Here is a 13260-nt window from a genome sequence, read left to right on the forward strand (position 1 = left end):
TTACAGCAATTTAGTGTAGCATCATTATCAGTCTTCTTATGCACCACTGAAATAAAATAAACAGAGCCATATTCTCATGATGGTACACCAACGAAAACACTGTTTGTGTCCTTGTACCATGATCTTTAACTGAACTAGTCACCCATCCAGCTTTAGGAGTGGGACACAGACCACCAGGCAAGGTGTGGGGAATCCCATGCTCTCACCTGCAGTGACACCGTGGCTCGTTTACTGCTGCTCTCTCTGCTTTCCCTTTGCCTCACAGTGTTCCCTTTCCATGACATGTTCTCTGGGCAGAAGATATCTTCACGGCGTATCCATGCTGTTGTTAATCTAATAACTGAACTCCATGTAGCTCTGAGTGGGTTTTTGGAACTGATTTTAACCTGGCCATAGGTCAGGTAACACTAGCAGCCTTCATGGCTCCACGGAGTGCAGCTGCCCTGCTACTTACCCACTGACCTGCGCAGATTTTGTAGCCTGTGCAAGAGCTCTAGTTTGTCCCCAGGATCAGGCACAGCCTGAGGGCGAAGGAGAGACTGACTGTTTGGTCACACAACAGGCTCACGCAGTTACAGTTACAGGACGGTGCTAACAATTTCCCTAATCCACCCCTTCTTTTCCCTCCTCACCATATCCACATCTGGTTGCCGTAAGAAGTAATCAAGCTAGTTTTAGCTGTCTTCAACAAAAGTGTCCTGGTGCTTGATTAACCCTTGCTAAGATAAACCAGAACACTAACCCAGCAGAAAATTATTCCTTTCATTAGTTTTCTTTTAGAGAGGATCACTCCTCTAATCACAGCATCAAAGCCAATACTAAACAGGACCTAAAGCAATTGAAGATGTTTGACTTGCCTGCATCCTGTACCTGTCCTGAGCTGCTAGCATTAAACACCCACATTCGCACAAAGACAGAAAACTTCCTGAGGCATGGGGAACGGCTAAACAAGAATTTGTTTCTAGTTTAAATGTGCCTTAAGATCTGCAGCTGCAACACTCTGACAAAACAGAAAACAGGTCAAAAGCAGCACTCGTTAGATGAAACCCCTCTACAGTGTTACTGCTAAGATTTTAGTGCCGGGGGAATACATTGCAGAGTCTGTCATGTATTTATCTCTCAGCTTATCAGAGGATTGTGTCAAAGAAAATGATAAGTAAAAGATAAGTTAGTTTGAGACTGACAAGACCATGTTGTCTAGGTTGCTTGAACAGTAACACAGCAACACGTTAACCAGCATCGTTAGCAAAATCGCGAATAGGAATTGCATGCCTGATGGCACTTGTAAGGAGCACAAGGAGCCACCATCTAATGAGTGCCACGGATCTTTGGTTAGTGCCATGTACTGCCAGCTACATCTGTGAAACAAGGTGAAGATAAAAGATAAGGGATAATAAAGTAGGATGTCATTAATCAGCTTCTACAAAAGTAGCATATCAGTAGATAGCATTTAATAATACATCGCCCCAAGCAGCTCGATGTCTGAGCCTAATCTCATCTTCTGCATAAAGCACCTCCCTTGAGCCCAAGCTGCCTTTGTTCACTTTATGAACTGCAGCATCGGACCCGCTTTGCCGTTAGTGGGTGGTAGCAGGAGGCTTATCCTGCCAGGAGGGGATACACAATATTTAGCTTACCTTTGTGCTGCATTTAACGAACTGACAACAAACAACAAGGCCATTCAGGTTAACCCATCACCTAATGAGCCATAACTGCCAGCCGGTCCACTCATTACCAGTTAATAAGAATCAAGATTGCACAAGTTAGGCGCTGAAGACACCTGTTAGCCAAGAGGTACCACGCAGCTCTTGGGTCAACCAAAGCAAATGAGCTTACCCATTAAAACATCAGGAATATCAGTACAGGGGTGGGATCCATCTTGAATTATTTTACCCAACTACAGCCAGTTTAGTCATAGTGACAGTCTTTAATGGGGAGAAGGGAGAGAAATCGGTAATTTTGTGGAACAAATCATAGGAAACTCAATTTTTTTCTCAGAGGCGTTATGTGATGCTTGGGATTGGCAAAGATCTACACATAGGGTTGGTGGGTACTCTACAGGTTCTACAGAAAAATGAGGGGATAGTTTAAGACTGCTAAAAGAAATTGCTATGGGTCTTTGTGTTTGCAATCAGTGATGTTGTTTGCCATTATATTGGTTTTGGCTGGAATAGAGTTAGTTTTCTTCATGGTAGCTCGTATGGTACTATGTTTTGGATTTGTGACCAAAACAGTGTTGATAACACACTGGTGTTTTAGCTGTAGACCCCTAGCTTCTACAGCTGGGTGAGATGAATCCCACTCCAGCAGTCTAAATCATATTCTTGCAAGGACAGGCCTTCATTATCACCTGCAAACTCAAGAGATTTGTGTGGAGGCTGGCTATAGTGCGGCTAACTTTAATGACACCAGGCTTGGCTGGGGTCGGGCTGGGAAGTGGACGATCTGCAGAGCATAAAGATTCTGGCTGAAAAGCAAGAGACTGAATAGTGGAGATACTGGCAGGCAGTTAAACACTGAGGTTTTCTGCAGTGGGTCAAAAGAAGAAGTTTAAGAAGCATATTTAAGCAAATGGTCACAAAACACTCCAGAGAAGTGAAGTGACTGGTCCCATTAGATGAACTAGCTAGAGATTCCCCATATTTGAATCCCAAAAGCAGAGAGGTCATCTGTCTCATCCTGAAGTGCAACATCACAGGTTCATAGGAGACCCCATATTCCTGATCTCCCTTTGATTACATTACGGATGATGATTTTGGCCCAGAACAGACAGTGGCTGACACATTAGCTGGAGCGCAGGAGATAGCAAGGTGGACATGTGTCACCACAGAAAAATGCAGTCAAAGAAGTCACCTTATTACAAAGTACTTCTGTAATTAAAGCTGCCCAGCTTTTCTCTGGGATTTTCTCTGCTTCTGACAAGACCGGCAGGTCACAGCCATGTGACATCTGTAGGTCCAATGAAAACCAGTGATTTTGTAAGCACCTCTTGAAGAGCTATAACCAGCTGGGAAAAAACTGTGACAGAAAAAAACATGCCAAAGGTGTGAACAGGAAAAACACAACTGAGAAAAGGATTGTAAAATAAAATGCATGCTTACACCTGTGTTAGCTCAGCCTGGCTCTCCCTTGTTGTCTCAGCTGGGTTCAGGTTAACATAGATGCCTCCTTGGCGTAGACCTGTGTGACGGTCTGATTTCAGATTGATCCTTCTCACTGGCTTTAGAGGAAGCAAAAAGTATGTACCTGGTCAGTTTAAGAGTTTCTGTGAGAATCTGTCACTTTTGACATGGTGCCAGAACGTATAAACTGTTTGGTGTGTCGTACTTCCAATGTCTGCTGGCTCTGTTCATATATATTTTGGTCAAATTACCAGAAGAGTTTATTTCCTCCTTAAAGTGCATTTGCCAACTATTTCAGTAACTAAGGAATGAGACTAACTTTCATAAATCCTTAGGAGGTAATTTAGCCTTGACAGAGCCTGTTAAGAAATGTGGTTTAGTCTTGTATGGCTAGATAAAACAAACTTCTCATTTTCTTTGGCATTTTTCTTCAAAAAGCTTTGACTTCCTCATGTGGATGCCCTAAAAACTATGCTTTCTCTTCTGTCATCAAAACCCAAACTACCTAGATTTTCTTCATCCAAATATATTACCTTAACTACCGTAACATGGTTCTCAAAACAAGTAAAAAAGCTAAAAAGGCTCAAAAAGCTCTATAATATATAACTCCTGATAGGGACAGAGTCCAGCTAAACTAACAGATTCTTTGGTCTCCACATATTTGACTGCAGATATTTGGTTTTTATTGTATATTGATATAAATTCTCGACCATCAAAGCTGCAAAAACAACTCTCAAAGTGGTTTAATTTTTATAACAATGTGTATTTCCACAAACTAAGATAAAATCACTGGATGGGTATGGAATATTCCATAGAAAATGCCGAAATCTGGTACCAACCTCGGTGACACAGGTGACCTCATTCCTCCCTAGGAGGAAGACACAGATCCCTTCGATCCCAAGTTAAACCGGGCCATATCCTGACCACATCAGACACCGTGTGTATGAACTGATGATTTATTTTAACGTGCGTAAGCCTGACACATCTGGCACGCTGAAGACTTGCTGTGCGCGACGGGTTGGCAGTGGATGGTGCCAGATGATGCAGAGGGTTGACAGATGTGCGACGAGGTGAATCCGATCCTGCATTTTTCTGCTCGCTGTGTGGCAGCTAGAATTGTACCGTAGACGCCAAGCTATGCGAACCCGCCCAGCGCTGGGCAGAACCTTGCCTTCATTAAAAATATAACAGTGCCCTCTCGTGGGAAACTGAACATGTGAAGCTGAAGTTTCAGTGTCATTGAAAATTACCTTTTTCCTCAACTGCAAATACGTACAATTTGTTGCTGGTAAGCCAAAAGAAACTGCGGGGCCCAGATAAGTTCTTAGTTACATCACTGGATATTTTCACCTAACTGTTGCCCCTGGTTAGGCAACCTGGAGATTTTTTTTTTATTCTTAAAAAAAGTTGGTTTAGATTTCATCTTCTTTCCTACTTTGATAAAAGCATTGGGACACAGCTTGTCTTGGTGTATTAGGGACTGATGTTTCATCTCCTGAAACTTAAAAATACTATCTGCTTAACAGTTACCAAGCGTAATACATTTTATGTTGAATATATAATTGTGGTGGGGTTGTAGTGTATAGAGCTCTGTTTTAGATGACTAAACTTTCTCTATAGGTATGGGAGAGTTAGGCACTGCCAAAAGGACGTCCTTTATTGTCAATATGCCACAAAAACTACTCTTGCAGGTAGGGAGAGCTCTTCTGCTGCTCTCCATGTTTTTTGGACTTTGGTGAACATCCTGTGCAAGTAAGTCTATAATCATAAAGGAGGTCTAGGCCTAAATATACAGTTTTTAGACCTCCATGTCAGAGTAGAAGGATCTCCCCTGTTGGTGACAGGGAAACGTCTGTGTCTGTTTAATGGTTGTAAATTCCTCACACTGATGGGAGAGCACAGTAAGAACAGAAAAACAACCTCCGCTCACCCCAACACTAGACTACTGGCAGCTTAGCTTTGTGATAGAGAAATGGTTTCCACCTAGCAGAATCGCTCTGTGTTAAAATTATTTATTTAAAGCTAACAGTCACACATGCAGAGTTTGAGTCTCCAAGATGCTCAGTCTTTTGGTTTGAATATAAAAACTCCTGTGCTCAAACTTACATGTATACTTACAAGTATTTGTCTGGGCCCAACGCTATCAACTATTTCCTCTGCCAGAGTTGTACTCAGAAACTTGTTCAGATATGCTGAAGAATTTTGCACAGTTATGGTCCTTCCCTCAGTCATCATTACCACAGCAGAGCAAAGTACTCAAATACGTGGTATCATAGAGTACAACATAGTTAATGAATATACTGCTAGTTCATTCTGGGGTGATTCCAGAAAAGAAATAACACCCCTGTTTGAATACCTCATAAGTATATGCAACAGGGCTTCATGCATCCTAAGATAAATTTATATATACATATATGTGTGTATATATATGTATATATAAAATTTATGTTAGGATGTTTGGAAAAATGCAGCACAAAGTAGAGTCAATCAGGAACTCCATTCCAATTTGTCAAGTTTATGAAAATAGAGTTATTTTTGTGCTAATTTCTACTGAAAAGGAAAGGGGAGGGGGTTTGTCCATGCAAAATCACAATGACTGGTTTAAAAAGCAAGAAGTTTGTAAAATCTGATTTTCATGTTCATTAAGGGCTAGGTACCTGCCTTTCTGTAGCTGCTAATGACACCTGCAGCACTATTTTAACAATAGCTCACCTTGTCTTACTGTCATATGGAATTTTCTTCTTAAAACACATTGCATTATCTTTTTGAAAAATTTTGTGGTTTTGAAAGGTATTAGGCCAACTCATGGAAGGAAAATCCGTCAAAGGTATTAAATACAAATACACCATCTCTAATTCAAGGAATCCGGCAGAGGTTGGGAGGCAGTCTGGAAAACATCGTATCTTTATCCTGCCCTCCAATTCTTCCTAGGAGTTTGCTTTTGGCCTTTCCTGCAGAAAAAAAGTGTGGTTAGGCTGACTTTTGGTGTGACCCACCGGTGCCATTTTCATATTCTTATTCATGTATCTATTTGAGCTTGGACTCAGTAGGACTGTGCTACAACACTGCAAGACCAGCTGAAAGAGCTACATGCAAAAGTAATGTCACCTTTGCCTTGTAGAACAAAATTATCCTTTGCCTTTAGCCTCAGGACTCTGAAGACTTCCTCGCAGATTGACAAAGCTCAAGACCAGTTTGAGGTTATGGCAGAGCTTTCCCTGTGGCCGGGATGCTGAGGGAGACAATCGGTTTGGGGAAATTTCAGACCCTTCACCTTCAAAGAGCAGGACAGGAAAGCAGATGCCATTTAATCCTAACTCTCAGAGAGGGTCTATATGTTTTATCATATAATAAATAGCTTTCACATTATAAATAGCAGACAAGTATAAGCAACAAATGCAGGCAGCACATATTAAATGCGGCTTTTATAATATTTATGCAGAATAATATAACAAGAAATCAGAGAGAAGAAAATTCAGAAGGAACAAATGAGTCAAGGTTTTTCATGAGAAATACAACCCAGCTACAAACCTATCACTGTATAGAATAAGAGAACTGTGTATCATCGACAAACAACATGTAGTACTAAAGATATCCAAACAACTTCTACAGAGGAAGAAAATTTTTAACTAGTGATAAAACAATAAAACAAGTATTTTGTGATAGGACTCTTTTTACTGGCACTGAGCCTGTCTTCAGGCAGAGATTTCCATTCCCTTGTACACAACAAATTTTTAAAATTTGGTTTCTGAAGGAACATAATTTTAAATGTCTTTTCTTTCCTATTTATTTCAGGTTACACGGATAATGAATGAGAAAGAAAATATCATACATTTCATCATACTGTAATGCATGAATGACTGGAACTGCATTGTTTTTTATTTAATACCGTGTTTAGTACCGTGTTTAAAGTTTAATTTGATGTTATTTTACTATTTACTCTGAGACCAGTCTCTTGGGAGAGGGTAGGGAGTGCAGTTGGCTCCCAGACCCAATTCAGCAGAGAATAAATTCAACAGAGGCAAAGCCAATTTAGGCAAACAGTTGTCTGGAATGCTTTAAGTCTGTGGATTCTGCAACTGGGCTTTTCAAAGTTCTTCCAACTCTATTTTTCATTTAAGCAAGTACCTTCAAATTGAAGTGTAAGTTACTTTTCATTGCTTACCATTTGTTTATAAGCCTTAAAAGAAAAATGAAAAGCATCTTCTATAAGGAAAAAACACCAGGCAGGGTACTTTAAATTAAAATTACAATTCTCCGGGGGCTCCTAGAGATACTGTCATCACCCCATGAAAAATTAAAGCAGCACAAGACAAGACTGTAATTTCAGTTGCACTGACATGAAACCGTCCTATAGTGATACAGTTGTCCCTACTGGGAGCATGTGAGTATTAATATAATAAATCTGTGTCAGTATAAATCCTTTCTGTCTGCATGTCAATGTATGTAGATTTGAAACTGCAATCAGATATCACACCCTGAGCAAATCTACTGAACTCATATAAAAACTTGCAGGATTGGGCTTGCAATACAGTCGTATCCCCAGATTAGCCACCTTAATTAGCGCAACTTGCTGTGTGTGCAGAGTGTCCGTAGCCATCCCGCTCTGCCCGGGAAGGGGAGGGATGGCTGCTGTCCATCAAAGGGCAACAGGACACCACGTTCACGGGTAAATTACTGTCTGGAGCTGCCTGTTAGTAGAAATACTCAACAGTGCATTCAGTGGTCTCCACTTTCTCCATGCTAGAAGGCTGGGCTTAGGTTTTACCCTGCGTGCGTGGTCATTCCTGCAGGCTGGAGGGGAAGCTGTGCGTGTGTCGGGGTTTAACGCCAGCCGGCAACTCAGCACCACGCAGCCGCTCACTCACTTCACCCCACCCAGTGGGATGGGGGAGAGAACTGGAAGGAAAAAGGAAAAACTCGTTGGTTGAGATAAGAACAGTTTAATAGAACAGAGAGGAAGAAACTAATAATGATAGTAATAGCAATAATACCATGACAAGAATAATAATAAAAGGATTGGAACATACCAAACAAGTGATGCACAATGCAATTGCTCACCACTCGCCGACCGATGCCCAGTTTGTTCCTGAGCAGCGATCCCAGCCCTGAGCTCCCTCCAGATGTGTGCCAGAGTCCGGCTGCCTGTGTTCCCGATATCCGTGGCCCAAGTGCGTACCCTTGGCTCCTACTGCTGGGAAAGAGCAGAGGGAATGTTTGTAGAAAGACAGCAAAGTAAAAATGGGAAGAGAGGAAGTACTGTTGAGATAGGGTTGTTAGTAGCTCAATGATTCAAAAAGGAAAATATCAACATGGAAATGTATAAAGTCCTAGAAGAAAAAAGCTAGGGAAGCAGGTGAGGAGCTAATTGGGAATCACCAGGCTTTTGGGTGAGTCATCAGAGACACCAGTGTCCACAGACCTGGTGGAATTTGGTAGCTCAGCACCACTGGGGCTGCAATCCACGGAGCTGGGGAGGCCAACCCATCCCCTGGGTGCCTGCCCTGCCAGCAAAGGTTCTGCACAGCCGTGAGCCTATTCACCTCAAAGCTCGTCAGACCATAGCCACCTTTCCATACGATAAAAATCATATAAAGCAATATATAATTGCCTTACATTTTGTCTCTCTTGCTTGAACAGTTTGTTCCTGACTAGATATGCCAGAGCAAACAGACCCGAGAGAGGTTGTAACACGAGAGGTGACCAAACAAAGAACTGGGAAGCTGGAGGCATCCAGTGAACCTCCCTCCAAACGACATGACCGTCGCCCTGGTCCACACATTTGACCAATATTGTTGTCACTATGCATAGTTTTCTCTGTGTTTACTCAGGCCTTTCACATAGGAGTAAGGGACAAAGAAAGAAAAAAGATTTAGGAAGGAAAATCAAGGAAAGGAGTTGTAATTTGCTCTTAAACTCAGGCTTTCGGATGATGGTGTTCTTTTAAGGTAAATATACATTAACTTGTTGATTTGATAAGCTGAACAGAGTTTGTGATTTGTTGCTTGGCAGAGAAGTATTCTTGGAGCAGATGAAAAAAATGCCCTAGTTGTATAACATGGAATATTAAAGAAAAATTACTTTGGCAAACAGAAAGTTTTCCTGGTAAACACACTCTGCCCCTGTGGGAGTGGTACTTCACTGACTCAAAATGTTTGCTTTCCACAGAGCAAAGGACAAGCAAGACAAAAGTCCGTGAGACTGTAATCTGCAGACCTGTCATATAAGAATGTCACGATGTAAAATCTTTTTTCTATTTCTCTCCTAAAGCTACACAGATATGGGGATGACCCAAGTAGTGAAATTAAATACCTAGTCATACTCAGTGGAAATGCAATAAATCTCCATGTAAATTGTCTTCACTACAACAGAAGACAGGACAAATCCAACTGCAAGATTAAAGAAAGCAGGGAGATGGCAGAGGTGTAGTCAAGTCTGATGAAATTCACCACCTCCGATATTTAAGGAAGTAATTGAATAAATCTTTGAACCATGAACAACCGAGTTCATGAAGGCAATCACCTCATGGAAGAAGTGATTTAGACCTTTGGGAAGATGAATATGGAACTTTTGCCTAAAAAGGGAACTAAAGGAGCGTTTGAATCCTTGGCCTGGTTTGATCCAGGGAAAAATTCTGGATGAGATTATTGAAAAAGCAATGCATAAATCCATAAGAGCTTTTTTGATAACAAAACACAGGCAATATTTCAAATTTCCATCAGGCAGGCCTAGGAGATGAAGAGGCCTTAGGGTAGCTAAGTCCTTAAAAGGGAACTTTTACATTATCTTTTACATATGCAAAGCAGAAATGTGAAACAAGTTACTCTGCTGCTCTGGTATGCAAACTACTGGCACATAAGATAAGAACCTGTTTGTGTTCAACTGGAGCTAGGTAGAAGAATTGAGGCTAAAGTAGAATAATTGTGTCAAGTGACTGGATATGGTAAAGTAAATACAACCAGTATGAACTGGAAAATGACAGGGGTGTTTTGGGTTGCAATGGCACTCACATGTATCGTATCAGTAATATCATATAAGGGCAAAACTGCGTAGGGAATGCTATCAGAAATATGAGGTTTTGGGTATTCTAGAAGCAAAACTAGGATCAAAGTGGAATATGTAATTAGGAAAGGACCACTTATTTGAGAGTAATTTGAGAAGAGAAAATGGGGTGCAAGGGCAATGAAAAGCTGAGCTCAAACTCAGAAAATTGGAAAATAAAATCAAAGAGCGGTAGTAAGTGAATCTTCTGGAAGCAAGAACGTGGATACCTACAGACACCAATGATGTCACCCTGTGGACCTGAGTCCACCAGGACAGTTGAGGGTCTCCCATTGGACAACCTGTTGTACTTTGTATCAGGTCAACATCTGGCAGGGCGGGGGACGGAATAGCAGTGGGTCATAATATTTACAGAATTGTAATTCAATAGTGGATCTAGATTGTAAATTAGATTTAAGAGCTACAATGAATAGTTTCATAGCTGCACATAAATGCCTGCATAGTTATAGAACAGTCAATTAATATTAGTAGATCGTTTTTTTGTTAATTGGATTATGGATTCTTTTGGTTCCTTAAATTACTGATTGAGTTTACTGGCTGCTTTGCTTATTACCTCAAAGTGTGTTCACTAATCAATAAATGCCTTGATCAGTTTGCATAAGTTGCATCTCAAGTGTCCAATCCAAAGGGGGAGTATCAACCCTCAGCTGTAACAGATGGATGACTGGCAAAATGAGTAAACTGAAAGCAATGGACAAGATATACTTTGAATTTAATAAGACTTCTGATATTGACTTATATGTCATTATATATAAAGAAAGAAAATGAGGTTTAGATTACATCTCCATGAAGGAAACACACACTTGAAACTCGGAAAAGTTTCAATTCACATCTCACTTTGACATGAAGGATTGATGTCAGGTAAGGGCCCTGAGGGCTCCTGTGCTGTGAGCCAATGACTATTTTCATTGTTTATTTGTGCAGTCGAACAGGGAGTTCAATTCTGAAAAATGTTTTATAACTGAACTTGGTTGAGGTTCCACATTATGTAGGGGATGGGACTGGAATTCAAAAAAGAGCCTAATAAATTGGAGATGTTATTTGGGGTAATAAAAGATGAGACAACAGAATAACAAAGTATATAAATGTGAATTGGAGGATAGCAAGCTTTAAAATGGATGAGACATCAAAAAAGGCATATTTTGTTGTGGGATGTATTAACCACATTCTTGTTAGTAAGACCTGTAAGTTAATTATTTCACTCTGTTCACCATCAGTAAGTCCTAAGTTGATGTATTAATATTCCAAAGAAATTTATAATATAATCATTATGTAAATATTAGTACAGAGATGACTCAGTACATAACAACTATACTGCACTTTCTGGAAATTCCTAACACAGTTTTTAGAACAGGGATGTGTGAGTTCAACTTTATGCTGGGCTAAGTAATTTGCATGATAACTTAAAATATTACATGGCTGCAGTAAGCAAGAAAATGGCTTCTTTCTTGCAGATATTTGAAATTTTCAGGGTTTTTTCCTACTAGAAATTTACAGCTGTAATAATCCCAGTAGCATCATTTCTCCATCTAGAGCAACACTTTACCTCAGGATATGGGAATGTTAGTGAGGATACATTTGGCCCACACAATATACCAAGACCTTCCTCAGTTTCTCAAGGTGATTGTGAGACTGATAATGTTCAGCAAAGAGATAGAAGGAAGCAGCCTGAGTAACTAAAACTAAGGGATTTATTTATTCTTCCTTTCTGAGGAGGAAGGAGTAGCCAGACCAACATGAATAGATGGTCAGAATAAAACACAACATGCAATATAATAATAATCAAAGACAGAGTTCTGGGTGGCTCGTACACTGCAGTGCATATTTCCAAAGAGAGATGATGCATAAATTAGTATTTCTCCTTCATAAAGTAACAATCCTTAAAAAATGACAGGACAAATTAAAAAAAAAAAGGATAAAAAAATCAACAAGCATCTGTAGCAGAAAGCTACAGCCAAAGCTTTAAGATTTCACCAAAATGCTTTAAATGGCAGTGTTAGAATTTTAACTGCACTTGAAACAAGAAGCCTGAAGAAAGTCACCACCCTGGGGCTCCCATAGCTGCTCTTAAGTGCTCCCAGAAAAGTCATATACATTCTTAATATTTTGCGTCCAGTGCATTTTTTCCCCAAGATTATGGGATGGTTCTTTGACAAAGGGTTTAAAATAATTGGCTGGAAGATATTTTTGAGATCTGGATAGAGACTGTTCCTTTCTCCTACCAGACCTTTACAAAAGCTTACATCAATCCTATTCCCAAACCTCTCTCACCACAGATGAATTCAAAGCTGATCAGGGTTGTACCCTCTCCTACTTCTACAGCTGAACATTCTGGGCCAGAACCAGTAAAAATTCTTCACGGTTGTGGAACCGCTGGAGTCTTCCCACCCTGAGAAACTGGTTTGTAGCTATGTCCTCAGCCAAACCACAGTTCTGCTCTCTCTGACTGTAAAGTCATCTTGTCCGTTTTCAGAAATTGTTTTCTTGCCATTTTTCACAGGACTAAAAACTCACAGATTCAAAGCAATCCAGTCACATACCAGAGCAGTAACTTCTTTAGGTTAGACCGTCCAGATAAGGTATTCCTTTTCCCCAGAAGAGGCTAGTATGTAGTTCATGAGTCGTCTAGGTTGAAGGACAGCTTGTTATGGTTTGCAAAGGCGACAGATTAAATGTGCATCATGTCAACACCCTTATCTACTCTTTCTCTGTAGAGTCCGTTCGCCTAAGGACCAGTGAATGTCAGCCTAGCTGGCTTCACAACCTAAGCTGACATTAAAAAGTGACATACTCTCGATATCTCTTCTTCATCTGCGTTGTCAGAGGTAGGATGTGAAAGATCTGCTGCTTACACCATCAGAGATTTTTTTTCAGCTCTAGGTTGACTCCCAGCTGGTGTGTTCTCCCCCTCTAGGCCACAGTTTTGCTATTTGTCTGGCAAGCATATTTGAGTGCTTAGTTTGAGCTGGATGGATAGGAAATCAAACCTGGAAGAGCTTCAACCTGCAACAAATGGCCCTAGGCTATCGCTGCACTGTTCGCGTAGTGCTGATCATAGACTTCTGCCCTTATGCTT

General features: G+C 40.6%; 1 long non-coding RNA gene across 5 annotated transcripts in view; it reads right to left on the reverse strand.

Annotated features, from left to right (window-relative positions):
• Nucleotides 1-3825: 3825 nt before the first annotated feature.
• Nucleotides 3826-13260, reverse strand: part of LOC142040759 (uncharacterized) — a 29238-nt gene continuing 19803 nt past the window's right edge. The window contains exons 3-4 of one of the 5 annotated variants that reach the window (XR_012653296.1): nt 8153-8316; nt 3826-8021 (exon numbers count right to left, since the gene is read on the reverse strand). This is a non-coding gene — a long non-coding RNA (uncharacterized LOC142040759). Of the gene's footprint in view, nt 8317-13260 lie in introns of all 5 variants that reach the window. The other 4 variants (XR_012653298.1, XR_012653295.1, XR_012653297.1 and 1 more) reach the window with 4 other exon arrangements.

This window comes from Buteo buteo, chromosome 17 (genome assembly GCF_964188355.1).
Source record: "Buteo buteo chromosome 17, bButBut1.hap1.1, whole genome shotgun sequence".
Taxonomy (NCBI): Eukaryota; Metazoa; Chordata; class Aves; order Accipitriformes; family Accipitridae; genus Buteo; species Buteo buteo.